The sequence below is a fragment of the Callorhinus ursinus genome, unplaced genomic scaffold (assembly GCF_003265705.2).
Source record: "Callorhinus ursinus isolate GAN/ISIS: 27379988/994484 unplaced genomic scaffold, GSC_fseal_2.0 scaffold27, whole genome shotgun sequence".
Taxonomy (NCBI): domain Eukaryota; kingdom Metazoa; phylum Chordata; class Mammalia; order Carnivora; family Otariidae; genus Callorhinus; species Callorhinus ursinus.
The window spans coordinates 20,724,283-20,751,938 of NW_027397089.1; the positions used below are offsets into that span (position 1 = coordinate 20,724,283).

At 36.4% G+C, this 27,656-nt stretch overlaps 1 protein-coding gene across 4 annotated transcripts in view; it reads right to left on the reverse strand.

The window, feature by feature from the left end:
* BORCS5 (BLOC-1 related complex subunit 5) overlaps positions 1-27,656 on the reverse strand; it is a 98,376-nt gene that overhangs the window by 64,530 nt on the left and 6,190 nt on the right. The window contains exon 2 of one of the 4 annotated variants that reach the window (XM_073877966.1): positions 13,112-13,270. The exons of the other annotated variants lie outside the window; for them this stretch is intronic. The gene's annotated coding sequence lies outside the window, so the exon portion shown is untranslated. The remainder of the gene's footprint in view (positions 1-13,111; positions 13,271-27,656) is intronic. 4 annotated transcript variants of the gene reach the window in all.

Genomic DNA, 27,656 nt, shown 5'->3' on the forward strand with positions numbered 1-27,656 from the left:
CAGATTTGTTCTTCCTTCCACTGTCCCCATACCAATCCAGACTTTCATCAGCTCATCACTAGAAAATTACAGCAGCCTCCTAACTGGTGTGCCCATCTCTGGCTACTGTCATACCAATCATCAAAAAAACATCACAGCTTTCAAACGTGTCAATACTCTGCTCCCTATTACAACAAACATAAAGCTATAATTGCTTCCTACAGCATCACCTCCAAATTCCTTTCCTTGGCTTTTAAGAGCATCTATGATCCGGCCACAATTTCGCTTTCTGAAATTACTTCTTACTCCTCCTCAAGATGCACCCCTCTCTTTGGTCAAGCAGCTTCTCACTGTCTCCACCCCAACTCCCCAAGAGCAGCCTGCTCAGGTCCACTCTGCTCCTACTATCCTCCTCCCTAGCAATTCCTTCCTCCACCCCTCCTGATCCAAGCCAACACATCCCATCAAACTCCTGGCTGTTCCTTTAGGCTCAGTTCAATTAATAATTCCTCTACATGGTTGTTTTCTAGGACTATGGCCCACCTCTTCCAGGGTGATGAAAAGAACTGAGTCTTTGGACTATGACAGACCTGACTTTAAATCTCTGTGGGAGCTGAATAAGTTGTCTAAGCTCTATCACTGTTATAGGGAAGCATTCTTACCTATAAAACGAGGATGATTAATACTTCCTCTATAGGATTGTTTGGAAGACTAAAAAAGAAACTGCACGGACAGCAACTAGTGTAGCACTTGGTACACGGTAAACAGGCATTCAACAAATGATAGGTATTATAACATCGTATAAGCACTATGCTTCTACAATCCTAGGCCTTATGTTAATTGTGATGTTTTGTTTTTTCTACAGGTTGTAAAACTCCTCAAGAGCAAAACTAGTGTCACATCCAATTGCATCTCACTTATTTAATAATTTCAATTCCCCGGAGAGTCAAGAAACAGAGAAAAACAAATGGCCTACAGGTCATCCAAATAGTTACTATAAATTCTATGCATTAATGCCTGTGTATTTTAGTAACAAGAAGCCCTTCAGACTGCCCCCAAAGGCCTACTGATTTTTCTTTTGGTTTCCAAGGAGACAGGAGCAAATTAGGAGGTGGCTGCTACTTTCCATCAGAAAAGGAAACCACACTATAGAAAAAAAACTATAAAAAGTAAACACACACACCTAATCTGTACAAAATTATAACAAAATAAAATCCAGCAGCCAAAGCCTCTGTTCTAATTGGGATATTAACAACTATTGTTTTAGAGATAAAGTAGCCCTGATGTTAAAAAATACTGAGAGAAATGGGGTGCAGGGGTGGCTCAGTCAGTTAAGCCACCGAGAGTTTGGTTAATCTTGATTTTGGCTCAGGTCATGATCTCAGGGTTGTGAGATGGAGCCCCACAGTGGGCTCTGCACTGGGTGTGGAGCCTGCTTAAGATTCTCTCTCTCTCCCTCTGCCTCTCCCCCTCCTTCAAAAACAAAAATACTGAGAGAAATGTACAAAGTTAAAATGATAGTGGTCAAAGTCCAATGATCGTAATTGTTAAAGTTAGAAGGAATTTTTGCACAATTACAACAATTATTTGTTGAGCCCTTGATATATACAAAATACATGCTACACGTAAGCCATGCTGCTCACATAAACTAATCCTCCCCCTTTAACTCCCTGAGGTAGGTATTAGTATCCTTATTTAAGAGATGCAGAAAACAGGGCTCAGGGAGGTTAAATGACTTCCCAAGATCATATGGCCAATGTGTTACATTTTCTATCCCTGAATTAACTCCCTGTGCTATTTTCCCATTATGCCACACTGCTCCTCCATACTCCTGTGAATTGCAAGAATTAATTCTAAGTTATAAAAGAAGATCCTTCTGCTTAAACATATGTAGTAATGGAGAGTCTATTACTTTGCCAGACAGCACAGTGGTTATGAGTACAGACTTTTGAGGCCAGTCAGATCTAGGTTAAGAACAGCTATTTGGTTAGGGACTAAAAAATACCCCTATGAAAAGCCGGCTGCCAGGATTACATATGAGATGCTGCATGAAAAGTGCTTAGCTCATTGCTAATGTATTGTAATTGCTTAATAAATACCACCACTATAATGATTATTTATAGACAGTTCTTTATTCTTTACATCAAACAAAACTACCTCCCAATAACTTCTCCCCATTGGTCTCAATTCTGATCACTGGGACTTCCTAAAAGCAGATGTAATTCTATAGCCATTCAGCAGCCCTGTAATGTCAGAAGACAGATGATTGCTAAGTCATCTCTTCTCCAACCTAAAAATTCTTTCCTGCTTCAAGACCTCTTTACGTGACAAGGTTTCCAGACAACAACCTTCTGGTCACTCTATTTAGGATATACCAAGTTTATAAATATCTTCTTAAACATGACACCCAGAACACTCTTGCAGGTATAGAGTGACCCCCACCTCCACTGAATTACTGTTGAGCTAGTTTTCCTACATCTTGTTCTTATGCAACTGATTGTTTTTAATCTAAATATAGGACTTGACATTTATTCCTTTTAAATGCCATTGTGGTTTCAGCCCATCTTTAACTCTGTTGAAATAATTTTGAATCTTGGATCAGTCATTCATGCAGGATATTCTTTCTAACATTTTATCTGCAAATTTAATTAATATGTCTCTACCTTTTTATTTAAGGTCAATAAATAATTTTTTTAATGAATATCAAGTATGTCCAAGATTCCTTGGTAGGCGCTAAGTCAATTGATATGATCTTGAATAAGACAGAGGTCAAGGTTAGAACCCTTGTAGCATCTTACTTGTGATACTCTCAAGGGCAAATCTTGAAAAATTTGGAGTCTGCAAAAAACAAGGCTGATGGAGACACAATAATAGTCTATAAATATTCTAAAAGGGAGCAAACTCAAAAGGCACAAAGTTGGAACCAATGGATGGAAATGTTACAGTTTTGTAATGTTACACATTTTGTTGTCTCCCCATCCCTCCCTTTAAAAACAAATTATTTACTTTAGAGAGACAGCAGGCACGCATGAGTGGGAGGGGCAGAGGGAGAGGGAGAATCTCAAGCCAACTCTGTGCTGAGGGTGGAGCCTGACACAGGATCTCATGACCTGAGCCAAAACCAAGAGTCGGATACTTAACCAACTGTGCCACACAGGCACCCCCCTCCTTTTTTTTAATGCAAATACAGTTGAACTTTGAACAACATGGGTTTGAATTATGTGGGTCCACTTACAAGCAAATTTTCTTTGATATAGTACAGTACTATAAATGTACTTTCCCCTCTTTATGATTTGAATGACATTTTCTTTTCTTGGCTTACTTATTGTAAGGACACAATATATAATACATATACAAAATAGGTGTTGACTGTTTATGTTCTTGGTAAGTCTTCTGGTCAACAGTGGGTCATTAGTAGTTAAGTTTTGGGGAAGTTAAAAGTTATATGCAGATGAATGGATAAAGGAGATGTGATATATATATACAATGGAATATTATGCAGCCATAAAAAAAAAACATGAAATCTTGCCATTCAATGACGTGGATGGAACTAGAAGGTATTAGGCTAAGCGAAATAAGTCAATCAGAGAAAGACATGTATCATATGATCTCACTGATATGCGGAATTCTTAATCTCAGGAAACAAACTGAGGGTTGTTGGAGTGGTGGGGAGGGGAGGGATGGGGTGGCTGGGTGATAGACAATGGGGAGGGTATATGCTATGGTGAATTGTATAAAACTGTTGAATCACAGACCTGTACCTCTGAAACAAATAATACATTATATGTCAAAAAAAAAAAAAGATAGTAAGAAGGGAAAAATGAAGGGGAGAAATCAGAGGGGGAGACAAACCATGACAGACTATGGACTCTGAAAAACAAACTGAGGGTTCTAGAGGGGAGGGGGTGGAGGGATGGGTGGGGGGATGGGTTAGCCTGGTGATGGGTATTAAGGAGGGCACGTATTGAATGGAGCACTGGGTGTTATACGCAAACAATGAATCATGGAACACTACATCAAAAACTAATGATGTAATCTATGGTGATTAACATAATAAAATAAAATTTTTTAAAAAGTTATATGCAGATTTTTGACTGTGCAGGGGGCTAGCACCCCTAACATCTGCCTTGCTCAAGGGTCAACTGTACTTCTTTTTATGTCTAAGCTTCTGGCACCTCTTCTGTTTTTCCACAATTGATTAAAGATGCCAGTCCAGTAATTTTATCTACAAGTTCATCTACAAGTTCTTTCAGTTCCCTGGTGGAAGGGATGGGGACGGGGTGAAGGGACACAGTGGGGGTGAGGAGACATTGCTTGTCTCTTCACCATGAGAAAGCAATGAGAAAACAATGCGTTTTGATCAGCTAGTTGCACTTGCAATGTCTGCCATCTGGGATTTTAGCTGCTCCTTTGTTCTATCACTTCCAGTTAATTATCTTTCTTCTTGACAGAAAATATGGAAGCAGAAGAGGTGTTAAATAGTTCTGCTCTGTCATACATGACCTCATCTGGCACAAGAAGCTGACTACATCTACTTACTGCCATTTCACTCTGAACACAACTTTTTATATTTCTGATTATCCTTCGTGTCGTGTCCCTCACTTCAGAAGCCTCTGTTTATCCTAGTTTTTATAAATCCTGACATTATTCAGACAAGTCCCTACCACTCTTTTATACCTATCTTTGGTTACATTTGCTTCATTCTACACTTAGGACACATACTTTTAAAACAAGAGCATTTGGAATGTTCTCTGCCCAGCCACAGTGAAGATTTCAAATATTTAAACTTCTTCCTCATCATGATTTCTATAAAGATGTATCACATCAATTTAGAGAAAGTAAAAAAGATGATGAAGGAGATGGGTTTACATCCCAGTGGGATGAACTTTTAGAAAGTATGCTCTACAAGAGCAAAGATATTATATTTTCTAGAGATTGCCCGACTAGAACAATGCCTAACGCTCACAGGAGCCAGTCAATATTTGTTGAACAAATAAACAATCAAAATATCAAAGGATGGTAAGATTTTAGCATGCCACAATGGAAGAGACAGATTTCAGACAGAACAGCTCAAGCAAAGACTTGGAGGTGGTAAAGCAAAGGAAAAAGTCCATTGTGGCCTAGAGCTCAAGACACATGCAAGCAGTGGGAGATAAGGATATAATGATTTCCTGAGATCTTCAGGTCAAACTGAGGAGCAAATCAGGCAGACAGTATGGAGTATCCAAACATTCTGAGCAGGAATCATGTAATTTGAGGTAGGTGTAAAAAAGATTCTGGCAGAGGTATGCAAAATTAATTTAAAAGAATTATAAATGTTCATTAAAATGTATTTATTCGGGGCACCTGGGTGGCTCAGATGGTTAAGCGTGTGCCTTCAGCTCAGGTCGTGATCCCAGGGTCCTGGGATTGAGCCCCACATCGGGCTGGGCTCCCTGCTAGGCGGGAGCCTGCTTCTCCCCCTCCCTCTGCTTCTCCCCCTGCTTATTCTCTCTCTCTCTCTCTCTCTCTCTCTCTCTATTTCTGTGTCTCAAATGAATAAATAAAAAATCTATTAAAAATGTATTTATTCGTACGGGCTTAGGAAAAACTGGCTAGAGATGGTTAATATCTTTGTACACACTTTCTACTTGAACCCGTAACATCTACCTTAACAACCTGTGACCTGTCCCCATATTGAAACAAATGAACTCAATGAGAATTACTAAAGCAAAAGTAGGGATAAGACAAAGCCAAAATAAAGAGGTCACAGAACTGTAGCTTCTTGCCAGAATTTAGTGCAAGTTGGAGGAGGATTGGCTTCACCTTGCTAAAAAGAATGGCTTAGTTGTTTAACCAAAGGGAGTTATGCTTATAGCTGGGAACATTTTTTTCATTTCCATCTAACACTTTTAATGTGTGGGGCCACCTTGATATTCTGTTTCAATCTCTTCCAGTATACTGGCAGGAAATGGAAAGAATAGCAGAAAGATAAAGTCCATCTGGCCACAGTGTTAATATTAGCCTTCTTCTGGTACTCAGACCAGACTTCCAAATGGCTCTTACTTTTTTTATATGTACCCCTTATGAATCTGGTTTCCTTTCCATAATTTTTCATGCTTTTTCCTATTTTTCCTCACTGCATTACTATGGAACATTGCCTAATACAATGGTTTTACTAATATGCTTATCTACTACTGCTCGAAGTAAGCAATGGATGCCATGATGAAACTTACTTTATCTTCTTTATTGACATATTTCTTTTGCTTTTAGATATTAACTATTCCTGGCTAGCAGTTCCTCTTTGGTGATTTCATGCAATCTAAATTAGCAGCAGCCATGACACTGCCATCCTATTTAGGTTTGGGACAGGTCTTAGAATTTTTACGCTCTTCAATGGTGTGATTTTTAATCTTTCTGGTTGCTGCCACTATATGTTTTGGAACTATGGTCCACAATGCGGTTTAAAGTCTCAGAAAGAACACTTCAACATTTTAAATGGTAATAATAATAAATATACATAGTGGTAATACACAATACCACAAGAGATACTATATTAATGATATATAAAACATGTGCTAGTTAAAAGATACCTAAAGGAGTCTCAATAAATCTTACAATATTGAACATTACCTCTCAGTAATTACATAAAGATGGCAATCTCTTTATCCTCCAAAATACTAAATAAAAATTAGAAAATAAAAAAAATATTCTTAACACATTGCAAGAGTTGATTATGATGTGGCATGAGCTCTCCTTTGGCTCTCTGATCTGTTAAACATTTTTCAATAACTCACTCATTGTATGTTAATCATGAGGGCCCAAAAAAGCCTCAAAAAGCTAGAAACAGAGTACATCTGATAGTGAACTATGGGTGATTGTAAAGTGTTCCACTGGAGGTCCAAAAAATACAGAATGAAGGAGATATGGCTTAACATTAGCATGTGTGAAAAAGACTTTAGGGTTTTCCTTTTTTTTTTAGATTTTATTTAAATTCAAGTTAGTTAACATATAGCGTAGTATTAGTTTCAGGGGTAGAATTTACTGATTCATCAGTTGTATATATCAGCCAGTGCTCATTACATCAAGTGCCCTCCTTAATGCCCATCACCCAGTTACCCCATCCCTCCACCTACCTCCCCCTCCAGCAACCCTCAGTTTGTTCCCTATAGTTTAGAGTCTCTTATGCTGTGTCTCCCTCTCTGTTTTTATCTTATTTTATTGTTCCTTCCCTTCCCATATAGCAGCAATGTCCCACGATAGCCAAAATATGGAAAGAGCCCAGATGTCCATCAACTGGTAAATGGGTAAAGAAGATGTGGTATATATGTGGGGTGTATACACACACACACACACACACACACACACACACATAATGGAATATTACTCAGCCATCAAAAAGAATGAAATCTGGCCATTTGCAACGATGTGGATGGAACTAGAGTGGTGTGTTATGCTAAGCAAAGTAAGTCAGTCAGAGAAAGACAAATACCATATGATTTCACTCAAATATGGAATTTAAGAAACAAGACCTTAGGGTTTTAGATAATTCAATATGACTTAATTGCTTGTGGCTGCCAAAAAAAAGCGACTTCAAACTTGAGCTGCATTCAAAGAAATAAGAGAATGCTGAGCAAAGCTGAAGATATAGTTCAGACTTGGAATACTCTGTTCAGTGCTAGGGGCCGCACTCTAAAAGGCCCCTAAAGGGCCAAAATGGAGTACATTTAAGTTTTAGATCAGAGGGTTGGGTGACACTAAATCATGTTACATAAGGAACTGTAACTCTTACCCTAGGGACTGTTCCACAACTTTTAAACGAATACATATTACTTTCATGATCAGAATAAAAGACACTTTAATTTTGAAGAAAATATGTTTAAATAATTCCCAGTGTTAAAGAGGATATTATAAAACTGTTATGTTCAGACACTGCTGGTTTTACTACAGATTTGTTTATTAAACCTTTTGGAAAACAATCCTGCCATACATTGTTACAGCCACAGAACTGTTGTTACAGTGGCTTTATAGACAAACTATGGTAGATTTGTAAGACAGAATACTGATCAGCAATAAAAGGAAACGAACTACTGATACAACCACATGGGTGTATCTCAAATGCAGTATGCTAAGTGGAAGAAGCCAGACTCAGAAGGTTATGTTCCTTATGATTCCATTTAAATGACGTTCTGGAAAAGGCAAAACTATACAGAGAGAAAATGGACTAATGATAGAGATTGAGGTACCTGTATACAAAGGGACATAGGAAGAGTTTCTGGGAACAATGGAACTATTTTATATCTTGACTGTTAGGGTTCTTACACCACCGTACAGATATATCTACACTCACAGAACTATACATTAAAATGGGTAAATTTTACCACATTTAAATTATATCTTAATTTTAAAAAAAGAAAAAGGGAAAAAAAAAGAGCATCTTGAAAGTAGCCAGAGAAGAGAAATACATACATAAAAGATAAGCATTGTCTTTTAAAAGTAAGAGAAATAAGGGCTTTTTCAGACCAACAAAAACTGAAAAAATTCACTACCAAAAGATACATACTATAAGAAATGTTAAAGGAAGTTCTTCAGGCAAAAGGAATACGATATCAAATAGAAACTTGTATCTATATAAAGAAATGAAGACCTCAAGAAATGGATGAAATAACATAAATATAAAATACCCTTTTTTATTATTTTTTAATAGTTCTAAATAATTGTCTAAAGCAGGGGTCAACAAAGTATGGCTCAAAGGCCAAAATCTCACCCACTTCCTGTTTTTGTAAGTAAAGTTACATTGGAACACAGTAACACCCATTCTTTTATGTATTGTCTATGGCTGCTTTCACACCAGGAGGACAGAGTTGAGTAGTTGAGACAAAGACCAGATGGCCTACAACACCTAAAATACTTGCTGTCAGGCCCTTTACAGAAAAAGTTTGCCAACCCTGTTCTAAAGCAAAAATAGCAATGTATTGTGGGTTTATAGCATACGTAAAAGAAAAATGTATAAAAACAATAGCATAAAATATGACAGGGAAATTGGAATATAAAACCTTCCTGTGATAAAAACTCCGCTAAATATGAAAAGGTGACTAACTAAAGATGCGTATTAGAAATGCTAGGGCAACCACAAAAAAATGTTCTTAAAGATTTAAATAATAAACCAATAATGGAGATAAAGATTAGCTCATAAAGAGATTCAATCAATGCTAAAGAAGACAGAAAAAGAGGAGTTAAAGGAATAAAGAACAGATAGAACAAATAAAAAACAGTAAGATGGAAGAATTTAATCCAACCACACTGAAACTGCATTGAACATAAGAAGGCTAAAGGTATCGTTTAAAAGAGAGAGATTTTCAACATGAATAAAAAAGCAAGACTCAATTATACGGTAGCTATAAGAAATCCACTTAAATATAAACATATATCTAGATTAAAAGCAAATGGATGGGTCACATATGACTTCCTGCTATAGCCAAGTGAGGCTATCAACAAATCCTCTCCACAAAAAGCAACTATAAAGCTAGACAAAATTCATAAAGACCATTTTGAGGTTTGAGAAATTAACCAAAGGGATACAATAATCTGAGAAGCATTTATGCCTAAAAACAGATAAACTTGGATAAGATAGTGAGAATCTGTGACATTTGGACCTGAAGCTTCTTCCATCCCTCTCGCCTTGGCTGAAGCTGATGTTATGCCAGAATGAGGCAGGTTATGAGAATAAGCAGCTTTTCTGTTGCAGCAGGAAGAAGCTCACTTGATTGGAGCAGTAGGTAACCCCCATGCCCAACAGTGGGTGTCAGTGGAAGAGACTATCTTGGAGATGGGCAAGTGAGGAGGGTCAGAAGCTCCACTAGCACAAGGCTGTGGTCATGGCTGGCACAAGTTTATTCCTGGCTGAGGCTGCTTGCATTTACAGCAAAGACTCAAGAGGATTCAACAAGTCACACACTCCTGGCTGACACTGAGGCTATGTGGATGCCAAAAGGAGAGGTAAAAGGGCCCAGCAAAATGTAAAAGATGGAAGAGATGTGAAAACAGCCTGAACTCTCAATGTGTTACGTACTCACACACAGATCCACTGACAGATGACACAAACCTTACTGGATCAAGGTGGTTGAGTATAACCTCTGTTTAATCACTGGCTGACTAATAAGCCATGTGGACATAGAGACAACACCTGGAGAAGCAGACTTAAAAATAAAAAGTTTAAAAAATAAGCAGAGACCACACTGGCCACATATCACAGGAAAGAGATTCCACAGGTGTGGTAAACATGTTACTAAAATCAAAAAAAACGATGAATGAAAAGGTAACAACAGGATATGTTAATGAGCCTGACCAGTGATTACTGTACAATGAATATGTCTATCAAATTGTACATCTTAAATATAAATGATTTTTAGCTGTTAAGTATTTCTCATTAAAAAAAAAAAAGAAAGAAAAATCTTGGGGAGATCAGAATCCAGAGCTGATATATTATGCTTTCTAGAATGTCCAGTTCTCAATAAAAAATTACAAGATATACAAATAAACAGGGAACTGTGACTCATAGTCAAGAAAAAAAGCAACCAACAGAAACTGTCTCTGAGTACCCAAGGGGTACTGACTATATTAGACAAAAACTTCAAAGCATTTATTATGTGTACATAATAATGTGGTCCTGTGAACACAGGACCAAAGAAACTCATAATGAAAGAAAAAAAGAGTATGGCAACAATGAATATACAAATAGAGATTCTCCACAAACAGAGAAATCCTGGAGTTGAAAAGTACAATAACTAAAATGAAAAATTCACTGGAGCACTTCTACAGCAGTTTTTGGATGGCAGCAGAAAGAATCAGTGAACCTGAAAATATAAATTATCCAATCTTAGTAAAAGAGGAAGAAGATTGAAAAAAAATGAACAGAAATTCAGAGATCTGTCTAATAACATCTTAGCATAGCAAAATACACAATGGAAATCACAGAAAAAGAGAAGACAGAAGCTCATCAGATCTGATGAAAAATATTAATACACATTCAAGAAACTCAATGAAGTGTAATTAAGAAAAATATAAAGAGATCGACACCTACATATGTAACAAGCTGTTATAAGCCAGAGTCAAAGAGAAAACCTTGAAAACAGCAAGAGAAAAGCGACTTATCTGAAACAATGGAGGCTAGAAGAGAGTTGAATGACATACACAAAGTATTGGGGAAAAAATTTTGTCGACCAAGAATTCCATATCTAGCAAATTTATCCTTCAAAAATGAAGTAAAATATTCCCAGATAACTGAAAACTGAGAAAATTCATTGCTAATGGATCTATAACACAAGAAATACTCAGGGAAGTCTCTTCAGGCTGAAAGAAAATGACACTAGATGATGACAAAAGCCACAAGAAGAAATGAGGATCACTAAAAATGGTAAATAAGTGGTTAATATAAAAGAGTCTATAAAATATGTTTTTACTCATTTCTTCTCTTCCTTGTAAGACATTTTATGGGTTTTTTTTTAAAGATTTTATTTATTTATTTGAAAGAGAAAGAATGCATGAGTACAAGTAGGGGAGGGGCAGAGGGAGACTGAGATGGGGCTCGATCCCAGGACTCTGAAATCATGACCTCAGCCAAAGGCAGATGCTTAACTGACTGAGCCACCCAGGCACCTCAACATAAACATTTCTAAAGCAATAACTATGACACTATATTTTGGGTTTATAACATAAATACATTTTAATACATTTATAATATTTAGTAATATAATTATCACCATATATAACAGTAACACAAAGGAGGGAAGAAAAAAACAGAGCAAAACTTATATATTTTACCAGAATTAAGTTAGCATTCATTGAAGTAGATTCTGATAAATTAAAATGCACATTATAATCCCTAGAGCAATTACTAAGAAAACAACTACAAAAAATAGAAAAAAATCAGAAGAATTAAAACAGTGCATTAAAAATATTTACTTAATACAAAAGGCGGCAGTTAAGGAGGAAACAGGAACAAAACAGACAAGAATAGAATGTTTGTAAAAGAAACAGCAAAAAGGCAAATTCAAGTCCAAAAGACAGAGCGTATCAGACTGGATAAAACAGCAAGATCCAACTCCATGCTTTCTGTAAGAGACACATCTTAGATTCAAAGACACAAGTCAATTGAAAGTAAAAGGATGAAAAAAGATGTATACTATACAGAGAACTACAAGAAAGAGTAGCTATATTAATGTCAGATAAAATACACTTCAAGACAAAAAGTATAATATTAGAGACAAAGGATATTTCATAATGATAAGGAGTAACTACATCAGTAAGACAGTAATTTTCAATGTATACACACCTAACAATATAGCTTCAAAACAAATAAAGAAAAAACTGACAAATTTGAAAGGAGCAGTAGACAATTTAACAATAACAGGTGAATAATTCAGTACCTCAGTCTCAATAATTGATAAAACTAAACAGAAAATCAGTAAGGGTATAGAAGACTTGAACACTATCAACGAATTTGACATAACCAACATATACAGAACACACCAGCCAAAGACTGCAGAGTATACAATCTTTAGAAGTGCACGTGGCTTGCACCTTTCATAAAAATTAACTCAAAATAGGGTGCCCGGCTGACTTAGTTGGCAGAGTATACTACTCTTGATGTTGGGATTGTGAGTTCAAGCCCCACATTGGGCGTAGACTTACTTTTTTATTTTTATTTTTTTAAATGATTTTCATTATTTTTAAGTAATCTCTACACCCAACATGGGGCTCAAACTCACAACCCTGAGATCAGGAGTCACATGCTCCATCAACTGAGCCAGCCAGGCACCCTGACAGAGCTTACTTTAAAAAAATTAAAAAATAAAAAAATTTTTTTTTAAATTAAAATAAAAATTAATTCAAACTGGATCAAAGACCTAATGTAAAACACTAAACTATAAAACTCCTAGACGATAACAAAAGGACCCTGGGTTTGTTGATTTTTGACATCATCAAAAGCACAATCCAAGAAAGAAAAAATTGGGACTTCATTAAAAAAGTTAGATTTCATTAAAATTTTAAAACTTCTGTTTTGTGAAAGACACTGCTAAGAGAATAAAAAACAAGCCACAGAATATCTATAAAACACATATCTGATAAAGAATTGGTATCCATGGGGTACCTGGGTGGCTCCACCAGTTAAGCATCTGCCTTCGTTCCATTCAGGTCACGTTCTCAGAGTCCTGGGATTGAGTCCCACATCTTCAGGCTTCCTGCTCAGCGGAGAGTCTGCTTCTCCCTCTTTCTCTGCCCCTGTCCTCTGCTCATGCACGTGCTCTCTCTCAAATAAATAAAATCTTTTTTTAAAAAAAGAACTGGTATCCAGAATATACAAAAAACTCTTAAAACTTAATAAAAGAAACCCAATTAGAAAATGGGCAAAAGATCTCAACAGACATCTCACCAAAGATGAAATACAGATAGCAAATAACTATATGAAGAGATGTTTAACATCATTAGGGAATTGCAAATTTAAACAATATCACTACAAACTTATTAGAGTGGCTAACATCCAAAACAATGATATCACCGAATGTTGGCAAGGATGTGAAGTAACAGGAACTCTCATTCATTGCTGATGAGAATGCAAAATGGTATAGCCTCTTTGAAGACAGACTGGAAATTTCTTACAAAAATAAACATAGTCTTGCCATATGATCAGCAATCATACTCCTTGTATTTACCCATATGAGTTAAAACCTTAATGTCCCCACAAAAACCTGGCACAGAAATGTTTAAAGCAGCTTTATTTTAACTGTCAGAACTTTGAAGCAACCAAGATGTCTTTCAGTAGGTAAATAGATTTAAAAAAAAAAACCTGTGGTACATCCAGACAATGGAATATTATTCAGCAGTTAGAAGAAATAGCTATCAAGTCACAAAAAGATATGGAGAAACCTTAAATATATGTTTTAAATGCAAGAAGTCCATCTAAAAAGGCTATATACTGTAGGATTCCAATTACATGACATTCTGAAAAGAAGAAACTATGAACACAGTAAAAATATCAGTGGTTGCCAAGAGTTCAGGGAGTAGGGAGAGAGGAGTGAACAGGTGAAGCACAGGGGATTTTTAAGGCAATGTATGATACACTTAATGATAGGATATTCTGTATGATAACAAATGAATGGTGGATACAAACATTTGTTGAAACCCACAGAATGTACAACACAAAGAGTAAACCCTAATGTAAACTATGGACCTTAGTTAACAATAATGTGTCAGATTTGACCCCTCAGTTGTAATAAATGTACCACACTAATATAAGAATGTTAAAAATAAGGGAAACTGGATGGGGAATTAATAAAGGAGTATATGGGAAATCTTGTACTTCCCATTCAATTTTTCTATAAACCTATAACTGCTCTAAGAAAATAAAATCTATTAATTTTTTAAGAAGTGCACATGGAACATTTTCCAGGATAGACCATATACTAAACTATAAATCAAGTCTCAATAAATAGGATTAAATAATACAAAGTATATTCTCTGACGACAATGGAATTAAATTATAAATCAACAACAGACAGAAATCTGGGAAATCCCAAAATATTCTGAACTTAAACAACATAATTCTAAATCACCTGGATGGTCAAAGAAGAAATCAAAATGGAAATTAAAAAGTGTCTTGAACTGAATAAAAATAAAAATGATATCAAAATTTATGAGCTACAGCTAAAGCAGTGAAGAAAATTTATTGCTTTCAAATGCCTATTTCAGAAAAAAAAAGAAAGATGTAAAGTCAATAAACTAAACTTATACCTGAAGAAACTAGAAATAAAAGTGTAAATAAACTGAGCAAAAGAAAGGAAAATAATAAAAATTAGAGCAGAAAGCAATGAAATAGAAAACAAAAACAAAAGAGAAAGTCAATGATGCCAAAAGTTGGTTCACTAAACAGATCAAAACTGACAAATCTGTAGCCAGATTAAGAAAAAAGCAGAGAAGACTCAAATGATCAATTTGACTCAAATGATCAACTTTTTTTTTTAAGATTTATTTATTTATTTATTCATGAGAGACAGAGAGAGAGAGAGAGAGAGAGAGAGAGAGAGGCAGAGGGAGAAGCAGGCTCCCAAGGAGCAGGGAGCCCGATGCGGGACTCGATCCCAGGACCCTGGGATCATGACCTGAGCCAAAGGCAGACGCTTAACCATCTGAGCCACCCAGGCGCCCTCAAATGATCAACTTCTAATTCCATCAGGAATGGAAAAGGGACATCAAGATTGACCTCACAGAAATGTACAAGATTAAAAGGGAATACTATGAAAACTATCACACCAACAATTAGATAACTTAAATAAACTAAACAAATTCCTAGAAAGACAAAAATTACCAAAACTGACTCAAAAAGAAACAGAAAATGTGAATAGACAAGACCTACACCAAGTAAAGAAAATCTCAGTTCCAATGGCTTCACTGTGAATTATACCAAATAGTTAAATAAATAAAATACAAAAGTCTTACAGAAAAGAGAGGAAGAAATACTTCCCAACTAATTTTATAAATCCAGTATTACCCTCATACCGAAGCCATCTCAAGAAAAACAAAACAAAAATTACAAACTAATCTCAATTTGTGATAGATCAAAAAGGACTGACGTGTGCAAAAAGGTCCAGATATGTGCATGCAGATTTTTCTCTTAACCTAACCATTTAGAGTACAGGAGTATATATATTTTAAAAGTATGCTTTATTGAGGATTAAAAAAATTTCCAATATCATATGTATATACGGTAGACCCTTGAACAAATCGGCTTAGAAATGTCAACCCCCCACCCACCCACCACAGTAAAAAATCTGCACGTAACTTCTGACTCCCCAAAAACTTAACTACTAGTAGCCTACTGTTGACCAGAAGCCTTACCAATAACATAAGCAATCAACACATATTTTCTATATTTTGTGTTAAATATTGTATTTTTACAAGAACGTAAACTAGGAAAACAAAATGTTATTAAGAAAATCATAAGGAAAAGAAAATACATTTACAGTACTGTATTTATTGAAAAACAAAACCTGCATATAAGTGGACCCACACAATTCAAACTGGTGTTGTTCGAGGGTCAACTATGTAAAATTCATGCACTGATTTTAGAACCTAATTATACTCAACACCTCTACAAACACGAGGTGTTCCTCCATTGTTCTTCTTGGCCTACAGGGTAATCTACGTAGAGATGATGGAAGTATATAAGGAAGGCCCATAGGCTGAACTGCAATAAAGTATTTTTTATTAAAATACAGTTTATAGGTTGGTGGTAAAGCCCTGAGAAGCCTCATTAGATTACTGTGAACATCCTGAAAAAGGGGGTGGGGTATTAAATAATAGTTTGAAGAGTCAAAGTTTAAGTGGCCTTAAAAGCCAGGACATTGAAATGTAACACTGTATGTCAACTATACTTCAATTAAAAACAACTAAATTAAAAAATGCAATTGTGTGTCCTGTATACTTCAATTAAAAAAAAAAAAAAGGCCAGGACATTGGGGAAATTTATCTATTAGCTAAAATATATAGAGAAGTGTTAAAATCCAGGGTCTTTAGAAGTTCTACTTCCTTGTTTTTTTGTTTTTTGTTTTTTTAAAGTTTTACTTATTTATTTGACAGAGAGAACACAAGTAGGCAGAGCAGTAGACAGAGGGAGAAGGAGAAGCAGGCTCCCCGTCGAGCATAGAGCCCAATGTGGGGCTTAATCCCAGGACCCCGGGACCAGGACCCGAGCTGAAGGCAGAGGCTCAACTGACTGAGCCACCGAGGCGCCCCTACTTCCTTGTTTTCAAGGTAACTCATTGTTGCCTTGAGTTGTCCTGGCAAATTTCTATCCTAAAGATTATACAGGGGTAGGAGATTCTAAAACTTTTCTTCTAACATTTGAACCTCTCACTTGAAAACTTATCCCAAATATGGAATTGCAATCTTTTCTAAGATGACATTGTATTTTTAAACTTATTTTTTTTAAGATTTTATTTTTAAGTAATTTGTACACCCAACACAGAGCTTGAACTCATAACCCCGAGATCAAGAGTCACATGCTCTACTGACTGAGCCAGGCAGATGCCCCTAAATCTTTTATTTTTAAAATAAGTTAACTTTAAGAATAAAGTTGCATAAAACATAGGATCCCTATATGCCCTTCACCAGCTTCCCCTAATATTAACATAGTACCTAACCATAGCACAATTATCAAAACCAGGAAACTGACATTGGTACAATACAATCAACTAAACTATACACCTAATCATAAGTTACCATTTTTTCCTCTAATGTCCTTTTCTATTCTAAGATCCAATTTAGGACCCCACATTGCAGGTCTCCTTAATTTCCTCTAAACTATGACAATTCTTCAGTCATTCCTTATCTTCCATGATTTTGGCTCTTGTGAAAAACAGTGGTCAGTTGTTTTGTAGCATGTTCATAATATTTTTTTTTACTGATTTAATAATTTGATATCATCAAGCATCATTTATTGAAGGTTTACTACATGCCAGGCACTATGCTAAGCTCTCTACCCATTTTCTCTCTTTTAAACAGAAATATTTTTAATAAACTTTAAAGCAGAAGCATTCCTCTAAAATTAAAGAGTAGTCTTTAATTCACCCTTCTAGTGTTAGTGCTTTGTAAATTACAAAGCATTATAAAACATATTATTTTCACCCACCCCAATATCCTTTAATGTCCCCTGCCCCCCTAAAAAAATATTAAGTCCAAGTATACGCCTTAAATTCAGAGCCCTGAAACTTAGGACCTTTCTGATCTTTACTGCCCACACTCTCCTACTTTTAAACCTTGGCTCATTACTTCCTTCACTTGTACGGGCCATCCCTTTTCACCTCTAAATACGCTTTCATTAGGACACCTCTAATCATTGCCCCAAGAGCTACAGATCCCCTGAAATCCCACAGAATTTAATGCCTGTAGTGCTCATTTGGTTCATACACACTATCCTGAGCTGTGGATACATGCTTTTGTAGATTCTTGTCTCCCAAACAAGACTTTCTGAGATAGAGGACTCATGGCTTCTTTGCCTTGTGACATGTACTACAGACTACCTTAATGCTTAATAACATTTACTGAATACCTATCAAGTGCCAAGCCTTATGTGCTAGGTCCTGAGAAATTAGAGATGATTAAAACATAATCCCAACTCTTGAGAAATTTCTGGTGTAACAGTTCTTTGAGTACAGTGATACACTAAAAATAGAGTTTTCTCTCCAAAAAATTAAGGTCACTAAAAGTTTCCTGTAGCAATAATTTTTTTTCCTTTGCTGTCTTGATAAACACTAAAATAACTAATTATAGATTACTCATGTGTCACAAAATTTGACATATTTTCCAACTAGCTTGTGCTTGAAGCAAGCTGTGACCTGGTTTTATGAGAAATCCAGATGCTACAGAGTAGCCTTTGCAAATATTGCCACAGGTTGTAGCAGTTTGAAGCAGCTTACTAATTGTTACAGTCTAGTGACATCTAGTGGCGAAATTATTAGAGACAGCACTGCCATAAGTTCCACTGCATTAAAGGGAGGCCATCTTATGAACAAAAATGGCAAAATATAAAAATGAACTATGATATTTATTAGCATTAAAGTATGTTTTAGTGTCTCTTTGGCCTATGTAACTGTTTACTCCTTTCAGCTGGATTTATCTTTTTTTTTCCTTCCCTTGAGGCTGGTACACATTAATATTGATGTAAGATTTACTGAAATAAAAAACACTAAGAGAAAAGTCCTCAGTGAAAAAGACTAAATGAAGAACCAAGCAACCCCCAATTGTAACATGCCCCTTCCAAAAATCCTGCAAGTCAAAACCCCATTTTTGTTTATATGTATTTGCTTACTGACACTTTCATATGTGGGTAAACAGGCATACAAGTGTGTTTAGAATCTTTTGTTAATGATTTTCATTAGCTCATATGAGGCAAGTAATTATCTATTCAAAGTCATTCTTTAAATTAATACTTTGGGGGTGCCGGGGTGGCTCAGTCGGTTAAGTGTCTGCCTCTAGCTCAGGTCATGATCCCAGGGTCCTGGGATGGAGCCCCATGGCAGGCTCCCCTCAGTGGGAAGCCTGCTTCTCCCTCTCCTCCCCACTCATGCTCTCTGTCACTATTTCTGTCTTTCTCTCAAATAAATAAATAAAATCTTTTTTAAAAATTAAAAAAATAATACTTTGCATTTCACTGGCTTTCCATGAAACTAAATTTTGCTGGAAAAAAATATTTAAACATTACCAAAACCCAGTGACTTTTAACAAATTCTTTTACAAATAATGAATTCTCAATGAGTCCAAAACTTAATGTATAGGCATTAAATGTGAATCAGTTTTAACAATGGAGATTTCATCCAAAAATAGTAAAAACATAATGACATATTCCAAAATACTCTTACGATAACCACATCACTTTAAAAGTATCTAAAATCATTTAGTTGAATGATCTAACACTTCTGTGATCTCAAGTAGTATTTTAAGTTCAGAAACACCTAGCTCATTGCTTCTCAGCCTTTTGCCTAAGATCAAGTGCAGAAACATCTAGCTCAGTGTTTTCCAAAGTGAATCACCTGGAATGCTAGTTTAACATACTCAGACTTCCTGAGTTTGGGGCCTTAAAATCCACATTTTTAAGAAAGTTTCTCCACGTGTCTTTTTATGCATAACAGAGCTTTGGAAGTGATTACTATCAAGAGCACAAATATAAATTCTTCTAAGTTGTTCTAGTCAACCATTCCTGCCTCTCAGAATAAGTTACTCCACCCTTTAGATTCTCTAAAGCATTAAGTTTTATTAGCACTCCATGTTGAATCACAATTATCTGTTAAGAATATATTCCCCTCATTAGACTGTCAGCTCTTCATAGGAAGGAATAATGTCTTTTTTGTTTTTGTATCTCTAGCTTAAAAATATCTGATAAATAGCAACAGCTCAATTAATTTGGTTAAATGAATAAATATATGAAACATCACAGTTCTATAAAGATTATGTGACTTTCACTTTTGCCAGAATGGAAAAATTAATCTTTCCAAAATCAGTTAAAATTTGGGGGGGAGGGGACAGAATTTTTTTTAATTCTGGGAACACCTTTAAAACCTTGGCTTTCCTAAATAAACATTTCAGTCTCAAATGCTAATGCTTAAAAATAGAATTTATATATGTGATTTTTGGAAAAGTAGAAAAACTGGAGATGACTAACAGATTCTTCTACTATGCAACTTTGAAATATCTCTAGGCTGTAGCTTAGCAAAAACTATTGACAAACCAGAGCCTTAAAAAGAAATACATACATCTATCTTTATTGTCATATTCCAAGAGTAATCGGTTAGCTTATCCAGGAAATGATACTGCTTAGAAAGATATATCCTTGGGTACTAGCTACAGTAAGCCGTGTATATCTTGTTTAAATTCATAACACAAAAGTTTAAAGAAACAAAAAAGAATAAGAGTATACAAACTAATAGTTAATTATTCCAGGAAGTTAAGGTCTAATACGGCTTAAAATTAAAATCAATTTAACCTGCATACATATGGGTATCTAGAGTAATAAAAGAAAATCAAAGCAGCACATCCCAGGTATAATTTTGGTCAAGAATTCTTCTGGCATCTTTTAATGAGAACTTTTGGTTTATATGGACAATCCTTTAAATCATGAATCTACTCCCCGACCTTATCTTCTCTACCCCTCAAAGCCGAGCTCAAATGTTACTTCCTCTGTGAAGCCTGCCCCAAATTCCCAGAGTAAATTAATGATTCTCTTCTCTATGCACACCCAACCTTTTGGGCATGCGGCCACTATTACTCATACTATTTTGTTGTAAGTTACTTACCTATCTAAATCACTCACAAAACTGTAAGCCCCTTAAGGGCAGCAACTGTGCCTTACATTCTTTGTAGCTCCACTCTCTGGAACACTGCCAAGCACCTGGCAGGTGTTTACCACTAGAGTTGACGCTTGAACAGCACAGATGTGAACTGTGCAGGTCTACTTAAGATTTAGATTTTTTTCAATAAATACTGAACTGCAAATACATTTTCCTTCTTATGAATTTCTTAGTAACATTTTCTTTTCTCTAGCTTGCTTTTTTTTTAGGATTTTATTTATTTATTGGAGAGAGAGTGAGAGCACAAGTGGAGGGAGGAGCAGAGGGAGAGAGAGAAGCAGACTCCCCACAGAGCAGGGAGTCCGACCTGGGGCTCAATCCCAGGACTCCAGGATCATGACCTGAGCCTAAGACAGACGCTTAACTGACTGAACCACCCAGGGGCCCCTCTAGCTTACTTTTTTGTATGAATACAGTATATAATATATATAGCAAAATTACGTGTTAATCAGCAGTTTATGTTCTTGGTAAGTCTTCTGGTCAACAGAACACTATTAGGAAAAAAACAACAATGCTATTAGTAGTTACGTTTTGGGGGGAAAGTCAAAAGTCACACACAGATTTTCAACTGTGGGGAGGTCCACACCCCTGACACCTACACTGTTCAAGAGTCAATTATATACTGCAGAGATGAATGATCAACAGAGTAATCAAAAGCTGTTGGCATGAGGTGCTTAAGTAAAACAGTGGTAATGGATAGAAAAATAAAGATTACAAAGCACTTTTTTTTTTTTTGAGGATTTTTGCTTCTGCTCATGAAGGATTGTTACTATGCCTTCCAGTCATAAACAACTAGATACCAGACCAAAAATACGACACTCTTTTCAGATATTGTATCACAGGCAGTGTAAGGCTTTGATCCCTGACAGAAGGAAAACAAGCGAGTCCTATCATTTCCCCAGATTATTAGTGAAAAGCATTCTCCAGGATGCAGACCAGGTCGGGATATCCATAAAGAGCCCAGTGGACTCAGTGCGTTGAAGAGAGAGAATGTGGAGTTTGGAGAGACTAAGGGATCAGAGTTTACACAACAGAATCTGAGAAAGGAGAGAGCTCAATAAAAGAGCACTCTAGGGAACTGCACAGGGCACCCTTGAGTGTCTGGCTGCACATTAAGCTGTATGAGGTAGAATTCTCCAAGGCTGGAGAAAGAACTACAGGAAAGCAGTAAGCCAAACCAGTTCTGAAATTCACATAGGGCTAAGAGCAGTTCACATTCCCACCCTGCGAGAGTGGAGGGACTTCATAATACATGGGCAACAGGTAAAGCAGTCAGAAGGCTGCTGCCTTAGTAGCAAAGCTCAGCTAAACTTGACTAAAGGCTGCTCTGGATAAGCCCTAACAAAAACGTAAAGGCACGTTCAGAAAGAGTCAAACTGATTACAAGTAATTTATGCCAGAATAAAGTCCAATATACTTTAAAGGAACAAAGCAAAATCTAGCACCCAGAAACACATTATATAAAATACCTGCATACAATAAAAAAATTTCCAGGCACGCAAAGAAGTAGGAAAATATGACCTGTAATACAGAGGAACTTCATTCAATAAAAAACAGATCCAGAAATGATGGACTAGCAGTAAAAAGTTAAAATATTATAAACACACTCTTTATGTTCAAAAAGTAGAGAACATAAGCATAATATGCAAAGAAATGATGACTTTTTTAAAAGGAGGGGAGGTACATCTAAAGCTGAAAAGTCTAATTATCTGTAACTAAAAATTCATTGGACAGAATTAAGAACAGTATAGACATCATAGAAAAAAAAAGACTACTAAACCTGGAAACATAGAAATAAAATTATCCGAAGGACAAAAAGGAGAGAGACCAAAAAAAAAAAAAAAAGAAATTGAAAGGTGCATCAGTCATCAGTGACCTGTGAGACAACATCAAGGGGTTTAACATAGAAAATGGAGTCCACGAAAAGAAGGGGTGGGGGCAGAAAAATATTGGAAGAAATAATAGCCAAAATATTTGATAAAGACTATAAACCTATAGATCAAAGAACACTTGGAACACATCGGTGTGAACTTAGCATTTTCAATATATACAAATACAAAAATACACACAAGTGTAAATATGTGTATTATGTATATACACATATATATATTTCCTTGCTAAATCCACTGAGAAGACCTAAGAGTGGTTTTTAAATACCACTCTCCACTAAAAGAACCAGGGCTCCTGGTGAAATGCCTGATTCTAGGGCTGGGGCCAAGGAAGAATAAGAAAAATCTGGAACATTATTTTGCACCAGGAAGTAAAAACATGCTCAAAGAAGAATGAGGATATGTCAAAAGGCCACAGTAAGCTACAACCAACAATGTTCCAACTGGCTAAACTTGGAGGTTTTTTTTTAAAGATTTTATTTTTTCAAGTAATCTTTACACTCAATATGGGGCTCGAACCCATAACCCCAGGACCAAGAGTTGCACACTCCACCAACTGAGCTAGCCAGGCACCCCTAAATTTGGAGCATTTTGAGATTAAAAATAAATAGTGATTGTCACATATTATAATTCATCAAATAAAAAAAATTTACCATTCCAAATGGACTTAAATAAATACATGAATAAATAAATGGAGAGATGAGAAAGTTCTTGATGGCGGAATGTAGAAGGAATGATAAAAGGTAGAAAAATCACTATTTAGCAACTGTCTCTGTGTAATTAATTCAAACAAGAAACAGCAATGGATATTATAACCAGTGAAGGAGAAAGTGTGTTGAGAAATGAGATTTCACAGAGTCCCACAATGTCTCCTCAAAAACTTACCAAAAAAAAGGGCAAAAATTTATCTTCAGATAAAGAAAAACAGAAAGAATTTATTTCCAGGTGATCTGCACTGCAAGAAATGCTACAAGAAGGTCTTCAGACTAAAAATAAATGACATCAAATAGAAACCTGAATCTAGAGAAAGGGACTAAGAATTCCAGAAATGGTAAATATGTGGGGAGACATAATATTCTATATATAGTTTATTCTTCTCTTAACTTCTTTAAAAGATATGTGATTGTTTAAAATAGATATATATTGTTAAATATAATATATACAATTATTTAACAGGATACAATAATATATGTTTTGTATATAATAAACAGATATTTCATAAATATATAACTTATAAATTTATATATAAATAATATATATAACCACTACATGGGATTCCCAGCATATGGAGATGCACTAATATGACAACTATAGCACATAGTGGGATAAATGGAACCACACCATTAAAAGGTTCTTACATTTTATGAGAAGTGGTAAAATATTGACTCTATGTGAACTATGATGTTAAAGATGTGTATAATGGGGTGCCTGGCTGGCTCAGTTGGTGAAGTGTGTGACTCTTGATCTCAGGGTTGTGAGTTCAAGCCCCACACTGGGTGCAGAGACTCCTCAAAAAGAAAATCTTTAAAAAAAAAAAAAAAAAAAGATGGGTATTATAATCCCTAGAGCAACCACTAAAAACAATGCAAAAGAATACAACTAAAAAAGCTAACAGAGGGGACACCTGGATAGCTCAGTCGGTTAAGCGCCTGCCTTCGGCTCAGGTCATGATCCCAGGGTCCTGGGATCGGCATCAGGCTCCTTGCTCAGCAGGGAGCCTGCTTCTCCCTCTGCCTGCCGCTCCCCCTGCTTGTTCTCTCCCTCTCTCTCTCTCTGACAAAAAAACAAAAAAAAAAAAAAAAAAAAAAAAATTTAAAAAGCTAACAGAGGAGTTAAAATGGAATACTAAAAAAATTCAGTTGATTCAAAAAAGTCAGGAAAGGGGAGGAACCAAAAGCAGACCAAATAGAAAATGAAGAACAAATGGTAGACCTGAATCCAACTAGATCAATTTACACCCCAATTAAAAGACAGACTGCATGCACAGGTACAGAAGACTCAACTATACGCTGTCTACAAGAGATGCACTTTATTTTTTAAATATTTATTTATTTATTTATTTGCCAGAGAGAGAGAGAGAGAGCATGCACAAACAGGGGGAGCGGTAGGCAGAGGGAGAAGCAAGCTCCCCGCTGAGCAAGGAGCCCAATGTGGGACTTGATCCCAGGACCCTGAGATCATGACCTGAGCCTAAGGCAGACGCTTAACCGACTGAGTCACCCAGGCGTCCCAAGAGATGCACTTAAAGACACACACAAATAAAAATAGGAAAAGATATATGCTATGCAAACAGTAAGTGTGAGAAAGTTGGAGTGGCTGTATTAACATAAGACAAACAGACTTCAAGACAGGAGATAATGCCATAGATAGAAGGACAAATTCATAATAATAAAAGAGCCAATATAATAAATATCAATGTATGCATGCCTAATAACAGACTTCCAAAAGACTGGAAGAATAAAAGGCACAAACACAATCACAGCTGGAGATTTTAACAGCTTTCTTTAAGTGGTAGAACTCATTAATTAAATACCATCAACCACACCTTAATGTAAAACACTACACCCAACAACTGCACAACACATTCTTTTCAAGTGTACATGAATGTGTCTCATTCACCTAATAAAATAAGGTCCTATAAATGCTTGTTGAATAAATGAAATGAGCCAATACATACAAAGGTGGAAGGTGGGGCATGCTGAATTTAAAATAACACTTGGTTGTATTGACCAGTCCATAGTTGGAGAAATGGACAAGAAGCTGAAGCCGAGGGGCGCCTGGGTGGCTCAGTCTGTTGAGCATCTGACTCTTGATTTTGGCTCAGGTCATGATCTCAGGGTCCTGAGAGGGAGCTCCAAATCAGGGCTCCAGGGTGGAGTCTGAGTGGGCTTGAGGTCATCTCTCTCCCTCTGCCTCTGCCTCTGCCCCTCCCTCCACTCACACACTTGCTCACTCTCTCAATAAATAAAATCTTAAAAAAAAAAAAAAAGACGGGAAGATCTGTATCACAAGAGGAAAGAGGCTCAGGAAGCTAGATACTAAAGACAAGGAAAGTACAGAAGCAAAGTCCGAGCAAATGGAGAAAAAAGTGAAATGGAAAGGCATTAAGTTTCAGAGAAAGGTATCGACATACCTACTCCGAGATGTGATGGAAAGAAACGAGAATGGATGCACGCACAGACGCGCTGAAGGGAGGAAAAAAGTGAGGCTGCTCTTGCAAAATGGCTCTGCCTTCTCTACTGGTTTAAAGGGATCATTCACCTAGTACTTGCAGCTCTTCTGAGTAAGGCTAACACTCTGCTGGTTAAGAGCCATGTTTAAAAGGTTAACTGAAGAGTTATTACATACACAAATAACCTACAAGGTAATCGGGAATACGTCATCAACTTTTCAAATATGGTATTCGGGGAGTGGGGGGTGGGAATAGACTCTCAGGATCAACCCTAGCTTAGAGGTCACCCTTAAGCCGTTCAGAGAAGACCAAACTCTAAAATCCATTCACTCTTCCCCTCCTTTGGCATTCCATTTCCAAAACAGAGAGAAATTCTGACACCTGGCAGAGACAGGGGTCTGACGCACACAAAGACTCTCCACCTTTATTTTATTTGCCGGGCTCGAAGATGAGTGGGTGAGAAAGATGTGAATAAACTGATCACTTGAAATGTAGCTCCCTCGTGTTCTCCTTACTACCCTTTTCCATTGACTCATTCCTTCCCAGCTCCAGCCTCATGCACTAATTCTCAATGTTCCATGTGATTTGAGAGCTTTCACTGCATGTTCCATGAGATTCTGCTCCACCAAGAAAAGCCCCAGACTCTTTTTTCACTGTCAAAATCTACTTCACATACATCATGTTCTTAACAACCAAACACAGAGCTCCCAATAAAACTGCTTAGCATCACTTAAGCATCTACACTGTATATGTCTGACTTTCTTTGTTGGTCACAAGGACAGTCTCTTCCTTAGGCAGCAAGACAATCTTACATTGTATCCAAAGTCAGTAACAAAAATGACAGGTCAGTTGTAAAGAAGGTCATATGTGTACACGTGTGTGTATGTGTGTGTGTGTGTGTGTATGCATATATTCATCATTAGGAGTGAACAAAAAAATTATATAACTTTTATATATAAAATATCAATTTTGCTTTTCTCTTATATTTCATTTCTATAGATTGACATAAAATCATGTGTTTCATTAAAAAATATAAGTGGTTGAATTTTAAGTAAGAGATTCATAGGGCTTGTTTAACCCCAGGAATCTAATTTGCATCAAATCTACATTTTGCTTTTGTGTTCTGTTGTGGCCATTTATTGCTACTTGTAATTTTTTAATTTTTCATTTTCTAGTAAATGCTTTACACTTCAAAATAAATTGCTAATTCAGAGACTGCTATGAAAAACAGAAATTCTTTTGGCTTAAATAAAAAGAGGAACAGATATTTGGCACCAGTATGGAGCATAAATTATACTCTGGTATATTTATCCAAAAGGGCTAAGACCAAGGAAAGAATCTGCTTATTAAAAATGCAAACATTACCTCAGTCATACGAATAGCCCCTAAACTCGCCCAGCTACTGCCTCTGCAGATCACCCACCAGCATTAGCACTACATCACATGACATTATGGAACAATAGCGAACTCTGTGTAATACTTGAATATATTGTTTTGAAAGAATAAACTGTCATTAACTTGAATAAAAAGCTTTCTGAAATCAAACCTGGGGGGTACAGCCCGCCCTGTGTGGCCTTTTTACTACTTTGAGAAATAGCCTCATCCTGAAAGCAGTAAAGGGTGAAAAAAGAGATTAGAGTATAAAGGCAACAGTGATGAGTGGCCCCTCCAGCAGCCCAGCAGGCAGACGGCAGGGCTCTAAATTACCGGGAAGAACAATGTCAAAGCAGGAGG